Source organism: Bos javanicus, chromosome 8 (assembly GCF_032452875.1).
Source record: "Bos javanicus breed banteng chromosome 8, ARS-OSU_banteng_1.0, whole genome shotgun sequence".
Lineage (NCBI taxonomy): Eukaryota > Metazoa > Chordata > Mammalia > Artiodactyla > Bovidae > Bos > Bos javanicus.
In genome coordinates, this window is record NC_083875.1 from 24,238,529 (window position 1) to 24,252,592 (window position 14,064).

The 14,064-nt window shown below is 40.6% G+C and overlaps 1 protein-coding gene across 1 annotated transcript in view; it reads right to left on the bottom strand.

The window, feature by feature from the left end:
• Nucleotides 1-11,465, bottom strand: part of FOCAD (focadhesin) — a 302,861-nt gene extending 291,396 nt beyond the window's left edge. Inside the window, exon 1 of the mRNA XM_061425184.1 lies at nucleotides 11,397-11,465. The gene's annotated coding sequence lies outside the window, so the exon portion shown is untranslated. The remainder of the gene's footprint in view (nucleotides 1-11,396) is intronic.
• Between the last annotated feature and the right edge of the window lie 2,599 nt (nucleotides 11,466-14,064).

The following is a 14,064-nucleotide window of genomic DNA, read 5'->3' on the forward strand; positions in this document are numbered from 1 at the left end:
GGAAGGCACTGATATGTTCTCAGTTCCTGCAGCTGCCTCAGAAAACAGAGCTTGACCTCCAACTGGCAGTGCACTTGATGCAAGGAGAGCACAATGATACGGTGCACAGAGGCCATGCTAGAGCTAGGCCTGTTTCTCATGACCCTTTCCGCTCTGAGAGGACTGTCACCAATCCTCAGGCTGTAGATGTCGTCTAGTTCTGAAGGGGCTAGCTCCATCTCTGTAGCAGCGGCACCTGCTCAGACGCAAGCGAAGAAGAATCTCAAGCAGGAAGGACTCCTCACTGACCAAGCCTGCTGCGTTCTTCTCCTGCACCTCCAAGTTTCTTGGGACAAACAGCTGAGCCCTGTTCACCGCCTGCCAAGTCTGGCAGGTACTAAGCAGTTAATATATGTTTTTGAGTTATTGTCTTTAGTATAGCATCTAATACACAATAGACTCAAAAATATGTTCAAATCAGAATTCTACTGTTTATTTTGTTTTCAGATCAACTTTCCAAAACAGAAAGTGAGAAACAGAGAAGAATCTATATCCACATCTTTTTCACCCATGAAGATTCATGAAACAGACCAAAATAAATTTAAAAGAAGGAAGCCTCACGTGCTGCAGTCCATGGGGTTGCAAAGAGTCAGACATGACTGAGTGACTGAACTGAACTAAACTGAAAAGTAAAAAGAAAAATTGTAAACAACTTTATTTTCAAATTAATACAGTAACCAGATCCAGTTATCAACACATTTAGGGTTTGAAAATAAGTAGTTCTTTTTAAGATGGACTCCTTTTTACCAGCTTTTTTAAGCTGAGAAAATAACTTTTATATAGATAGGATAAAGATGAACTTCAGCCAAGCCCAAATCCCAAATCAGCAGAATCCAAATTAGTGAGATCTTATCATGCTGTTATTTATTTTGGTACATTTTTTTTTTTTTACAAAAATCAAATAAAAGGTCAAAGAACACATGTCAACATAAGACTGGTTCTTTACTGTTTCCAGCTAAATCTAATAGTGATGGGAAATGGGTCTTTGTTACTTGAATACATCATAAGTTTTACATGAATGCTTCAGCTGACAGCTATTATTTATCATAGCTATATTCTTAATCTTCTATGTATTACAACCCTTTAAAAGCTCATGGTATCACCTCTGTGTATTTCCCACTGGGGTAAAAGGCATTTTAAACACATAATTACCCAATGAAGTAACATTTACCAATTTTCCATTACACAGCTAGCAGTATTCATGGCTGTTTTACTTGTGGGGTTCTTAATAATCTGATATTAGTTAACCTTCACAAGCATCCTGGGCAGATGATCATTAGTAAATCCTTTCACATTAGTAAGAGACATCAAGCAGTATATTCAAGAATCAGAAGAGGATTCAGCAAAGTAATGCTAATATCCAGTTGGCACAGTATAGTGTGTAGAATGTCTTTCAGATAAAGTCAAGAACTTTATGTAAAGAAAGAAGAAGGATGAAGAGGAGGTGGAGGAGTGGGGAAGAGAAGGAACATTAGCTCCTCATGAGAATAATTTTTAACTTCACCAATTTTAAAACCAATACATACAATTTTCACATGTACAGGGTTCAGTGGAACTTCTCAACGCTGTGTTGGAAGTAAATGACTGACTAGAAAAACGACAGTGAATTGGCAACTCACAATAAAGCCAATGCTCAGAGCTTCATTTCAACTTCAAAATCTACTTCTGCCTCTCAGTCCAAATGCAAACCCTATTTATGAAAGTGCTCCCAACCTGTCTTACCTCCAAACCGACATCCATGGGTCCTCAAAGGCCAGACCAGCTGGGAAGCAAAGCCACAGCAGTAAGGGAGGATCAGCATCGTTCCCAGGACCACAAGCCTCTCCCCACTCTCCAGCCCACTGTTCTCAATTCCATAGGGAACTTAGCACAGTAAAGTTGAAAGTCTGGGGCAGGTCAACAACTAAACCCAGTCTATAAAAGTGGGCTGTCAGGGTACTCACTGAGCATTTGGCCTTAGCATTTGGCACTTCTTGGCAATATCCCAAAGCATGGCACATGTGCTTCAAATTCTAGCCACCTCCCAATTCAAAAGTGTAAAACTACAAAAGGCTTTAAATTGGCATCTTTTTATTTATTTTTTAATTAAAGGATAATTGCTTTACAGAATTTTGTTTTCCATCAAACCTCAACATGAATCAGCCATAGGTATACATATGTCCACTCTCTTTTGAACTTTCCTCCCATCTCCCTCCCCAGCCCACCCCTCTGTGTTGATACAGAGCCCCTGTTTGAGTTTCCTGAGACATACAGCAAATTCCCATTGTAAAGCCAGCATCTTTTGTGCAAAGTCATTCATTAATTGCTCTAAAAGGTAAGCTAAATAATATGTAGATAAAGTATTGATTAGTAATGTGAAACAGTTACAAAGAGTTTTAACAATATATAGATATGCTTATAGCAAAGTAAAAATACTGAGAGAAATTTTTATACACAATCATGAACACAACCAAGTTTAAACTACAGATATAAAGACAAGACTAAGGGGGAAAAGTGAATATGCAAAAATGTTAAGTTCATTTCTAGTTAACAAGTTGATGACTGATTACATACTATTCCTCTTCTGATATTTGTTGCATTTAACTTTCCCCTCCTACAATAGGCATACATTACTTTTGTATATTAAATAAAAATTATCACTTCTCTTCAAATAAAAAATCAATTTTTTAAGTCTCAATTAAAAAAAAGTAGTAACCTTACTTATTCACTTGGCACCATGGTCTTTTATCACTGTCTAAAGAGGCAGTTTCACCACAGCACACACCAAGATAAAAAGCCTTACTTGATCCAATTACACCACTTATTAAGAGCTATTTAATGAGAAAGTCACACCTTGGAGTTATTAGATGCTATAATGGTCCTGCAGTGTTCCAAACAACTAAGCTAACAGAATTACCTTTGATTCTAAATCGTTTGCCAGGAGATTAATCCATCTGGTCCCTGAAAAAAATTAAGTGTTCTTCCAGTGTGTTCAACTTCCTCCAATCTCATTTTAATCAAGGATGTCGGCCTCTGTTGACAGAGGTATTTTTTTAATAGATTTACTGAAGTATAATGGATATACAAAGAAATCATATATTTAATGTGTACAGTTTGATGACTCTGGACATGTGCAAACACCCGTGATGCATCACCACAATCAACGTAACAGACATATGCAACACCTTCCAAAGTTCCCTTGTGTCCTTTTTTTTTTTCCACTTTTTGGTGTACACAATATTGTCCTTTAACAACTGGCATCAGGCTGTACAGCAGATCTTTAAAACTTATTTATCTAGCATAACTGAAACTTTATAAAGGATAGCTATTTAGAATTTCTTAAATTACAGTACAAAGAGTTTGATTTTTCCTTTAATTTTCCCAAAATGCAGATAGCATATAATACCTAAAAAAATTGTTGTCATCAATAGATATATTTTTAGGAGGTCTTTACATGTTTTGGCATCTGCCAAAGAATCAAGAAATGTCTTTCTGACATAGTAACATTTGGAAAAAGACCTAGAGGAAACAATGAGCATTCCAGACAGAAGGAATGCTAAGGGCAACAACCCTGAGATAGAAGCATGTGTGGCAAGTTCAGGGAAGACCAAGGACACCAGTATGGTTGATACAGATGTGCAAGCTGGGAAGTGAGAAATGACAGAGAGGAGCGGGAGCCAGGGACAGAAGCCCCTACAGACACTGTGGGCTCTGGATGTTTCTGAGTGGGAGAGATAGCCCTAGAGGCTTTGGGGCAGGGAGATGGCACACTTGACTGTCATTTTTAAAAGGTCATCTAACTCGTCTAGAGAACAGACCACAAGTGGGCAAGGATAAACAAAAAGGGAGACCAGTTAGGAGGTTATGGCAATAATCCAGGAAAGAAACCATATTGCCATGGACAAAGAGAAGAGTAGTGGAGATGGTAAGAAGAGGTCAGACTTCACACTTATTTTGACAGAATTTGCTAAGGGATTGGATGTGGAATGCAAGAACAGTGAAGGATGACTCCAAGGTTTCTGGTTCAGACAAGTGGAAGAAAGATGCAGTCACACAGTGAGATGCCGAAGACTGGAAGAGTCATTTGTTTGTTTTTGGCCACACAGCATGTAAGATCTAGTTCCCCTACGTGGGATCGAATCCATGCCCCCTGCACTGGAAGCATGGAGCTCCAACCGTTGGACTGCCTGGGACATTCCATTCGTTTTTGAAACAGGGCAACAATGTACAAGTATCCTCAATCCATGGGGTACAAAAAAGAGAAGGGGGCAACACAGGATGAGATGGTGTGATGGCATCATCGACTTAATGGACATGAGTCTGAGCAAGCTCTGGGAGTTGGTGATGGACAGGGACAGCACTAATGTGCTGCAGTCCATGGGGTCGCAAAGAGTTGGACATGACTTAGCCAACTGAACAACAAATCTCTGGAAGGAGAGTCTACAGGACAAAAGGGTGCAGAGTGAAGAGAGTACAAGCTTCATCTTTTTCTCAACTTTATTTGAAGCCAATCTTCACTATAACACAATTAATGTTAAATTTTGTATGCTTAGTTCTAGCTTCCCTGGTGGCTCAGAAGGTAAAGAATCCGCCTGCAATGCAGGAGACCTGGGTTGGATCCCTGGGTTGGGAAGATCCCCTGGAGAAGGGAATGGCAACCCACTTCAGTGTTCTTGCCTGGAGAATCCCCATGGACAGAGGAGCCTAGCAGGCTACAGTCCATAGGGTCACAAAGAGTTGGACACGACTGAGCGACTAAGCACACAGCACAGCTCTAGACTGGATTTGCATTTGATTCATACCCAATTCCAACGCTGCTGTCAGCACTTGCCCCCCTTTCCAAGCTCCAAAAGGACTCAGTGGCCTGTTAAACCCTAACTATTCTACACAGCTTAAAATCTCATAAACTGAAAAGAGAGAGATAGAAAGGAAGGAAGGGAAACAGGTAAATTAGTAGGTGGGTCGGTAGATAATCATTACTATCCTGTTCCCCCAGCCTTCCTTGTCCATTCCATTTCATATCTCCTTCCAGAGTCGGACACGACTGAGCAACTTCACTTTCCAGGCTTTCTGTTAAATGTTTAATACATTCCACAGGCACTGTGAACACGAGCAGATTTGGGATTCAGGGAGGGAGAAAGAGGTCAACTGGTTGCAAAGTGATACTGTAAACAGAAGTGTGAAGAAAATTCCAAGGTATTTATTTATTAAAAAAAATAATAAAACCTTTAAAGATATGAAGTCACTTTGTTAATATTCAGTTGACTTGTGAAAGCACCACTGTCACTGATGTTGCTGACAATATGGTAGGAGATCAAGGGAAAACAGACCAGTTAGAAGGCTATCATGCTGTCACTTCAGTCATGTCCAACTAAAGTGGACAAAGTTGGTAATCCAACTTTATGACCCCATGGACTGTAGTCTGCCAGGCTTCTCTGTCAATGGCATTCTCCAGGCAAGAATACTGGAGTGGCTTGCCATGCCCTCCTCCAGGCGATCTTCCTGACACAGGTATCAAACCCACGTCTCCTCTGTCTCCTACACTGCCAGTAGATTCTTGACCACTGAGCCACTGGGAAGTCCTTAGAAAGCTATGGTAGCTCGCAAAAAATGGCCCCAAATTCTTCCCAATTTGGTATGCACATTTCTTTACAAAGTGACTTAGCTGCTCCTCTCATAAGTAGGCTACTTCTCCATCCCCTTGGCTTTGGGCTGTCTTTGTGACTACTTTGAGCAACAGTGGGAAAAGTAAAGTGGGAATTCTTAGTCTACCTCTCAGAAGGCCATGTAGCTTCCTCTTGCTCTCTTGGCTCTATTAGACCAAGCATGGGACAGGTTACTGGACCAGATGTAGCAGAGATAAGCCATTCCAGCTGATGCCTCCAAACCTACGGTTGCCATTAACCCACCAGCAAAAAAAGCTCCCCCCACACCTAGCCACCCCAAGCCCAAATTGCCAACCCCAGAATCATAAACTAATAAAAGATTGTGGCTTTAAGCCACCAAATTCCAACAGTGAGTGGTAATAAATAACTGATACAGAGACTATCACAACATCAAGAACATACACAATGGAGGCTTACACTAGGGTGGGAGCAGTGGATGGTGAAAAGTACTCAGATTCTAGCCATATTTTGAAGGGACAGACAATAGGCTTTCCTAGTAGTTTACAAGTGGATTGTGAGCAAAAGAGAAGAATCAGGGCTGACACCCAAGTTTCTGGCCCAAGTAATGGAAAAGATAAAATTTCCATGATCTGAGATGAGGAAGACCACAGGTGATGTAGGTGTAGGAAGAACATCAGGAGCTGTATTTGAGATTTCTATTTAGTCATCCAAGTAGAAATGCTAAGTAGGCATCTAGATACACGGAGTCTAGAGTTCAAAAGAAGAGGTGTACAGGACTTCCCTGTGGTCTAGTGGTTAAAAATCCACCTGCCAATATAGGAGACACAGGTTCGATCCCTGGTCTGGGAAGATTCCACATACTGTGTAGCAATTAAGCCCGAGAACCACAACTACTGAAGCCCATATGCCTAGAGCCTGTGCTCCGCAACACGAGAAGCCACTGCAATGAAAAGCCTGCACACTGCAATTACAGAGTAGCCCCTACTCGCTGCAACTAGAGAAAGCCTGCACACAAGACCCAGAACATTCAAAAATAAAATTTTAAAAATATAGTGTCAATTTGTAAAATCCCATCTATGTAAATCATTTAAAAAGATTAATAGGTCCAGGCTACATATATATGTATACACACACACACACACACACACAGACGTATACATATATAAACTGGGAGTTAATAGGGTATTGCACGTGAGCATGCATGCTCAGTCACTTCAGTCATGTCCGACCCTATGAACTGTAGCCCACCAAGCTCCTCTGTCCATAGGATTCTCCAGGCAAGAATACTGAAATGGGTTACCATGCCCTCCTCCAGGGGATCTCCCCGACCCAGGGATCAAACCTGAGTCTTCAGCATCTCCTGCATTGCAGGTGGATTCTTTACCACTAGGCCATGGGGAGAAGCCTAATAGGGTATTATTAGTATGTAAAGACTGAATGGGGGGCAGGGCACATTTTTCAAAAGAAAAAAAATGAAAAGAAAAAGACAATAATATGATTAAAGGACTGTGAGGACTGAGCCGAGGAGCTCTCCTATTTGAGAGGTGAGGGCAATAAGAAAGAACCAATAAAGGTGTTGAAAAGGTTCAGAGGGGCAGGAGGAAAACCAGGAATTGTAGCATCTTTGATAATAAAGGAAGAGAATGTTTCAAGCAGCAGAAAGTGATCAACTAGGGAACTACGTGACAGGAAATGGTAACCATGTGACAGGATACAGGGGGTGGCTCATGCTATGGTGCAAATCATTTTACAGTTTCTACATGTATCAAATCAACCTGCTGTACCTTAAACTCACACAATGTTATGTGTCAATCATATGTCAATAAAGTTGGGGGCAAAATGACGATCAGTCATGTAAAAGATGTGAGTTAAAAACAGACCTTTGGACTTAGTGCTGCAGTCCATGGGGTCACAAAGAGTTGGACACGACTGAGTGACTGAACTGGACTGAACTGAGGGAGAAAGTCTGATGAAAGTGAGTTTAATAAAGAATGGGGGGAAGTAATTGGACACATGAGTGTAAGTCTTGCCATAAAGGAAAATAGTGTGGTGGCATAAGGAGGAAATGGGGTCAGGAAAGAGTAATTATTTTAAGGTAGGAGAAGGAACAGCATATTTAGATACTGAAGGGAACAATCCAGTAATGAGGGAAAATGTGATCTTGCAGGAGAGAGATGCTGGAGCCAAATCTTGGAGTAGGTGAAAGAAATCTTCATGCAGGGGTGCAGAGTTCTCCTTAGAAACACAACCTTATTTCCCAAGACTCTCAGTCCCAAAATAACTGGAGGGAAATCAGAGGTAAATGTAGGTACGCCCACCTCTCACACCCATGGCAACTGTCATTAGTATCAAGGCATTTTTCATACCTCCCAGATGAGAATCAACCTAAAAATGCTCAACATAACCTTCCAGGCATTCCAATAAAATGAGAGTCATCACATGTAATGAAAAGTGCAGCTGACCCTTAACAACCTGGGGGTTAGGGGTGCTGACCCTCCCTGCAGTAAAAAACTCACACATGACTCTACAGTGGGCCCTCCGTAGCTACAGTTCTGCATCCATGGATCCAACCAACCAGAAAACCTTCTGACAGAACTATAGTTCAACATTCACAATTACAACATTTGTTGAACACACTTACCAACCAAATTAGCAGTTACTCATCTGACCCAAAAGATTAGAGGATATACTCTAATACACTGGAAAGAACTGAATTCTTCAGTTTAGAAGGTTGAATGAAACACTGGTTCACAGTAAGTGAAATTATGGATTTTAAAATAAATAATAACAAACTATCTATGCAATTTGAATTCTCAGCTTCCTTGGGTCTGAAGAAATATTTTCCCTTCATGAACAACGGAAAATTTTACAGTATTTAATGTCACAGCTTTTGATATATTTTCAAAATACATAAAACTAAAGTAACTCAGGCTAACTGAATGTAATCCAATATTCCAATATAAATCAACAAAAAATTTAAATCCTAAATGCAGTATTATTACTTCCAATGGGGCTTAGAATAGGTTAAAAAAATTATGAGGCCAGAACTACTTGGCAGACCCAACTTATAAGAACAACATTCAATCTATTGTTTGAAAAGTGGATGAGGTCTTCTGCATTGCTTGAAAACTCTGTTTCAAATAATTGAAATGGGAGAAAATTGACAAGTATCCCTTGTTCTATTAGCTTAGCAAATTTGTATCCTATCCTGTGGAAACAGTACACACAACTTCCATCCAATTTATCACTAATTGTGAATCAAAGATATATATTATACTTATAAAACTATACCATATTATATTACTCATCTTCAGACTTTTAAGAAATATAATACTTACAGATTTCACATTTCCTAAAGAAATATCTATTGCCAACTTGATTTAAATTATCACCCTAGGTTTCTTTTTCGAGATAACTGAGCTCATTGTTATAAACCAAGAAATATTATGACCAGGTTTTGCTACAGATCCAAAAATAATCCTGACACTACTATTTCCTTACATTTCTTCCAAATATAATTTCATTTTTCACTGTTTTTCTCCCCAAATTTTAATTTTTTTTCCTTCACAAAGATATTTTAATATATAATCTGAATCCCTGAGTCTCCCCAAATTTTAAGCCAGAAGACTCCACTTGGATTTTTTTCCTCAGCTCCTGCATTTCTCCCCAGTCTTCCCATCTTGATCTGCTCCATTTCTAGAACTAGAAAAAATTTTTAAAGTTCTGTTTTCTTAAATTTTCCCAACCCCCAGTAGTGATATAGGGGTTTAATTTAATTCACTAAACGGTTTGTGAATAACAATCAAAAAGTATCACAAGGCTATGAATGTGTGTGTTAAGTCATTTTAGTCCATGTCCAACTCTTTGTGACACTATGGACGGTAGCCTGCCAGCCTCGTCTGTCCATGGGATTCTCCAGGCAAGAACACTGGAGTGGGTTGCCATGCCCTTCTCCAAGGCTATGAATATTATGCCTCAAAAGCAGGAAGACCAAATGGATTACTTAATAAGTACCATCAATAAATCAACAAATGAAAATCTATTGTTACATCTCTATTAGCATCTTTACTCTCAAACTGATGATGTGCTTACCTTTTGGTTATTAATTCTCAACTGTAAAGCAGCAATCAATTAAAATCCAGTAAATTTTAGGTTGATAAAATAAATGTTAACATAGACATGATAGTGAAAGACATTAACCAGGTGATGACAACTACCAAATATTAACCAAGTAAGCAAATAACCAAGGCAGTGTTAGTTACCACTAACCTACTAAAGCAAGTAAAAATGCTTTGAAAATTGCATTCTTATCCAATGTTTTTATATCATACCTTTAAATGTAACATTTAAAATCTCCTGATTATTACATTTCAAAATTTAGATGAGTCATAGTGCTCTGAGTGCGGGAATTATATGTGAATCAAAATTGTAAACAGGCACTTGCTTGCTAGTCAAAAAGTCAATGTGTACAGATTCAGGAAGAGTAAAACATATAATCTTAAAATATATCCAGGGTTTTGTAAATGGTCACTTCCCAAATATTAACACAGTTCAGTAAATGTGCAATCTGCCCATCCTGTCCTTGAATGTCTCACTATTACTAAATATTTCTAATCCCATCCCTTCACTTTACAGATAGGTGCCTGAGACCTAGGTCTTTAGTGATACTTAGCAGGACTATGCCTCAGAGCTATAACGGTCTGAGGCTTTCAGGAGGTAAAAGTAAGGAAAACTGAATGAGGTCCCAGAAGAGCTATATAGCTTATGATACAGGATCATAAGCTTCTGTGCCTAAATCTAGAACCTGAAATTGAATCATCAAATCTAGACAATAAAACTGGCTAATAAACTGGAAGAAAAAGACAGGGAATGACCGTTTTACTTTATGGCATAAGACCCTGACCACCAAGGAACCCACCGAAAAAGTGCTGAACAGATGAATGACTGATTGCAATGACACTTGATAGCATGACTTCATTGATTTCAGAAGCTCCAAATTCAGAAACTAAATTAAGGATATCATGCTGAAACTAAAACTGATAGAGAGTAAGGGGCAACACAACGGGCAAGTCTCCGTAAATCTCTGCATAGCTGTTGCTGACATTTCGAAACGTACGTTCATACGTGTATGATATATATACAGAGATAACAGAAACATACTACTTCTTCAAGTAATTCCTGCAAGTGAGGACAGAGCCAGGAGACCTGAAAACAGGCCCTGCTCACCCACAAGCCCTTGCATTAAAGTAGACAGGATCTGAGTGAGTCACCGGGAATTAGGAGGAGACAGTCACTCCAGGACAAGGAGGGGAGGGCTAGAGTCCCTGTGCTGCCTTCAGACTAGGGAAAAGTGGGATGACTGCAACCTGCTGCAGGAAGGTATGCAAGGACCGCGCCGACCTGTTTCCGAATCAGGATCCCGCTGAGCCCCACCGCAGTCACCAGAGCCGGCCCCACCCAGGCATCCGGGAGCTCTCTAACGCCGAAGGCCTACTCCTTTGGGAATTCAGAACCCCAGCAGGACAGGACGAGGGCAATCGACAAGACCTGTCCCCTTCCCGGCCGCCCAAACCACGACGCGGCCCTGCCACCACATGCTCTATTACCCCATCTCCCATTAAAGCTCCAGGCCCACCGGGCCTCAGCCTCCCTCCCAGCAAGCTGAGTCAGGCCGTAGGCGAGTGCCATCGGGCGACCTCTGTGCAGGAGGCAGAGGCCCGCAGCCCGCCGCCTAACACCCGCAAAGCTTACCTCCCTTCTGCCACAAGCTCAGCCCCACGCCGGCTGCCTGACGTGGCCCGCCCCGCCGTCTCGAACGCCTGGGGGCGGTGACCATAGGGAGACAGCCAATGGCCTGCAGACCTCAAGGTCTTGCCCCGCCTCCTCCAACTTCGACCCGCCCGCCCCTGCTTAAGCGCAAGCGCGTTCAAAGCCAAGGCCGCGCACTGCGGCTGGAAGGCGGCGTGGGCGGCCAAGCGCTCAGCAGCAGTCCCTGAGCTGGAAGGGTGGTGCGCGCGAGGGCTGGCTGTGGGACTGCGCCGCAGTGGGGAGTTAGCCTAGGGAGAGGCGGATTAAAGGAACCCGCCTGGAGATACCACTGCAGCGTGTCCGGATGGTCCTACTGGCAGCATGCCCCTATGCAGCTTTTGGAGGTGCAAAAGCAGCTTCTTGGTATTGGGAGATTTTGTTTCCCGGGGGGAAAAACAGTACTGATAATTATAGGATTCAAAAATTTTAATGCAGACAGCAGACTTGCGGTTTCGTTTCTGGTAGTCGCTGCTTGGTTATCTTTACTTCACTTGGCCAACACAGAACATTGAGCTTCTTGGTGCTAGTCTGATATATCCACCTGTTGAGTAGTCCTACACGTCATCCTGTTGATTTAATCTGGCGAGAACTGGCACCAGGAATTGTTACTTTTATTGTTTTTATTTTTGCCTAATACCTACTGATTGTCCACTGGTGCATGAACACGCATTTTCATAAGAAGACTGTAAGGCACCTGGCACAATGGAACAGAAACTAAAAGAAGGAGCAGGAAAAAATGAAAAGGTTATGACAAAATGGAATTCTGATTGTGGATGACAAAAGTGGGAATTATATACAAGATAAAATAGTTAAGACAAGTTGCTCTACAGAACCTGCCTTATCCAACAGTTTCTAAACCCTGGATCACCTTTACAAGAATTTGGAGAGCCTGTATTTTTAAATACCAGTGCCTGGGCCCCTTTTCTAGAAAGTCTGCTTTAATAACTCTGCTGAGGAGCCTTGGCATTGGTATTTTTCTAAGTTTCCAAAGTTTTTGTAATGTGCTGACAAGAAGCTCTACTCATTTATAAGAAGGACTTGGTTTCCTATACTCCACTTCAGAAAAGTAATTATATACCACCAACCGTCTTCCATTCTCTCACTAATCTATTATGCATTCATTCTGTAAGAATGTATCTAAATTAATTTTGAAACTACTTATATATTCAATCTCTGTATGTAACCCTTTGAGAGAAAGGAGCATTATAAGGTTTATAATTGCTTTTTTTATTTTATAGACTTTGATGATGTTCCCCTTCAATCTTAATAACTCCAAATAGCAATACAACAGCTCTTCTTTTAGGACTAGTTTAATTCTTTATAAAAATTCTTCCTCTATTCCCTTATTTCTTGAGATACATTAGTCAATATTACAGTTGAGCATTTAATTACGTAAACAGCACCTTTAAATGTATATCAACTCATTTAATCCAACTGTATGAAGCAGGTACTGTTATGACCTACATTTTATAAATAAGGAAACTTAGGCACAAGGAGTAAACATCTTAATCAAGAGGCAAAATTTGAATCCAGGTACTCTGGCTCTCAATAAGTAAATATACTACCTCTGTTACATAAAGACTTGCTTTAGGTGTGTGGGAGGAAATGCCCATTAGAAGAATGGTAATGAGTCTGTGATTTTTCACTTTTGACACTTCCCCTGGATTCTGGGCAGGACTGAAGGACTTTGGCTGTTAAACCAAGAACCCAGAATTGACTTGACAATTCTTGTGACAGATCTTGGGCTAGGCTGGAAGCCCGAGGGCTCACCCTCTTCTGGGATATACTCACCCTGCCTCTGGGTTTGACTCCTTCCATACATGACTGTAGTTCAGCAAGGATTGTTCTGTCTTTTAATTTATTTAATTTATTGCTATACCTGGCACTGTGCTAGACATGAGAGATACCAAGATGAAATACACAGTGAGAGACACAAGGAGCCAGCTCATCCTGGAGATTCATTTGGACAAGATGAGAGGTGTAGACTTTTAGAACCAGAAAGGATGTTAGAAGTTGCCTATGACAAGTTTTCACTGACAAGCGCGGAAATGAATAAGTAAATAAATGACAGTGTATCAAGTTTTCATAAAAATAAATTTATTCAGTGTAAAGGACTGTTCTTTTTGAGATTGTGTTTTGATTTTTTTTTCTCATAAAAATGTTCTCTCATAATAATTAGTAGGTTAAGTTTTTGGGAATTTTGTTTACTTTAATGACCTTGAAGTCCTGTCTTGATTCTCAAAAATTTTTGACGTTTTACTGATTTAGTTTGACTATCAGCTGATGGTGAAGGAAATTGAATAAGATTGCAAAGGGACAAAATGCAGTTCTCTTTCTACTGCATTCCCATTGAAATAGCCCATTTCATGAGCAGGGTTAGAAATGTTTAAAAATAGTCATGTCGATAACAAATTTAAGAAGAAATTAAGGTCAAGGTTAGACTACAAAGATTAGAACTGATTCTGATAGGCCAGCTGGTTGTTTGCCAGGAAGAGCAGTCTTCAGTCTGCTTAATTAATCAGATTATCTTGGTTTCCTTCTGAGCTGAAAGCAAAGAATGGGGCCTAAGGGAATACAGCTACTCTATGAAGTGACATTTTGATTGGGGTAA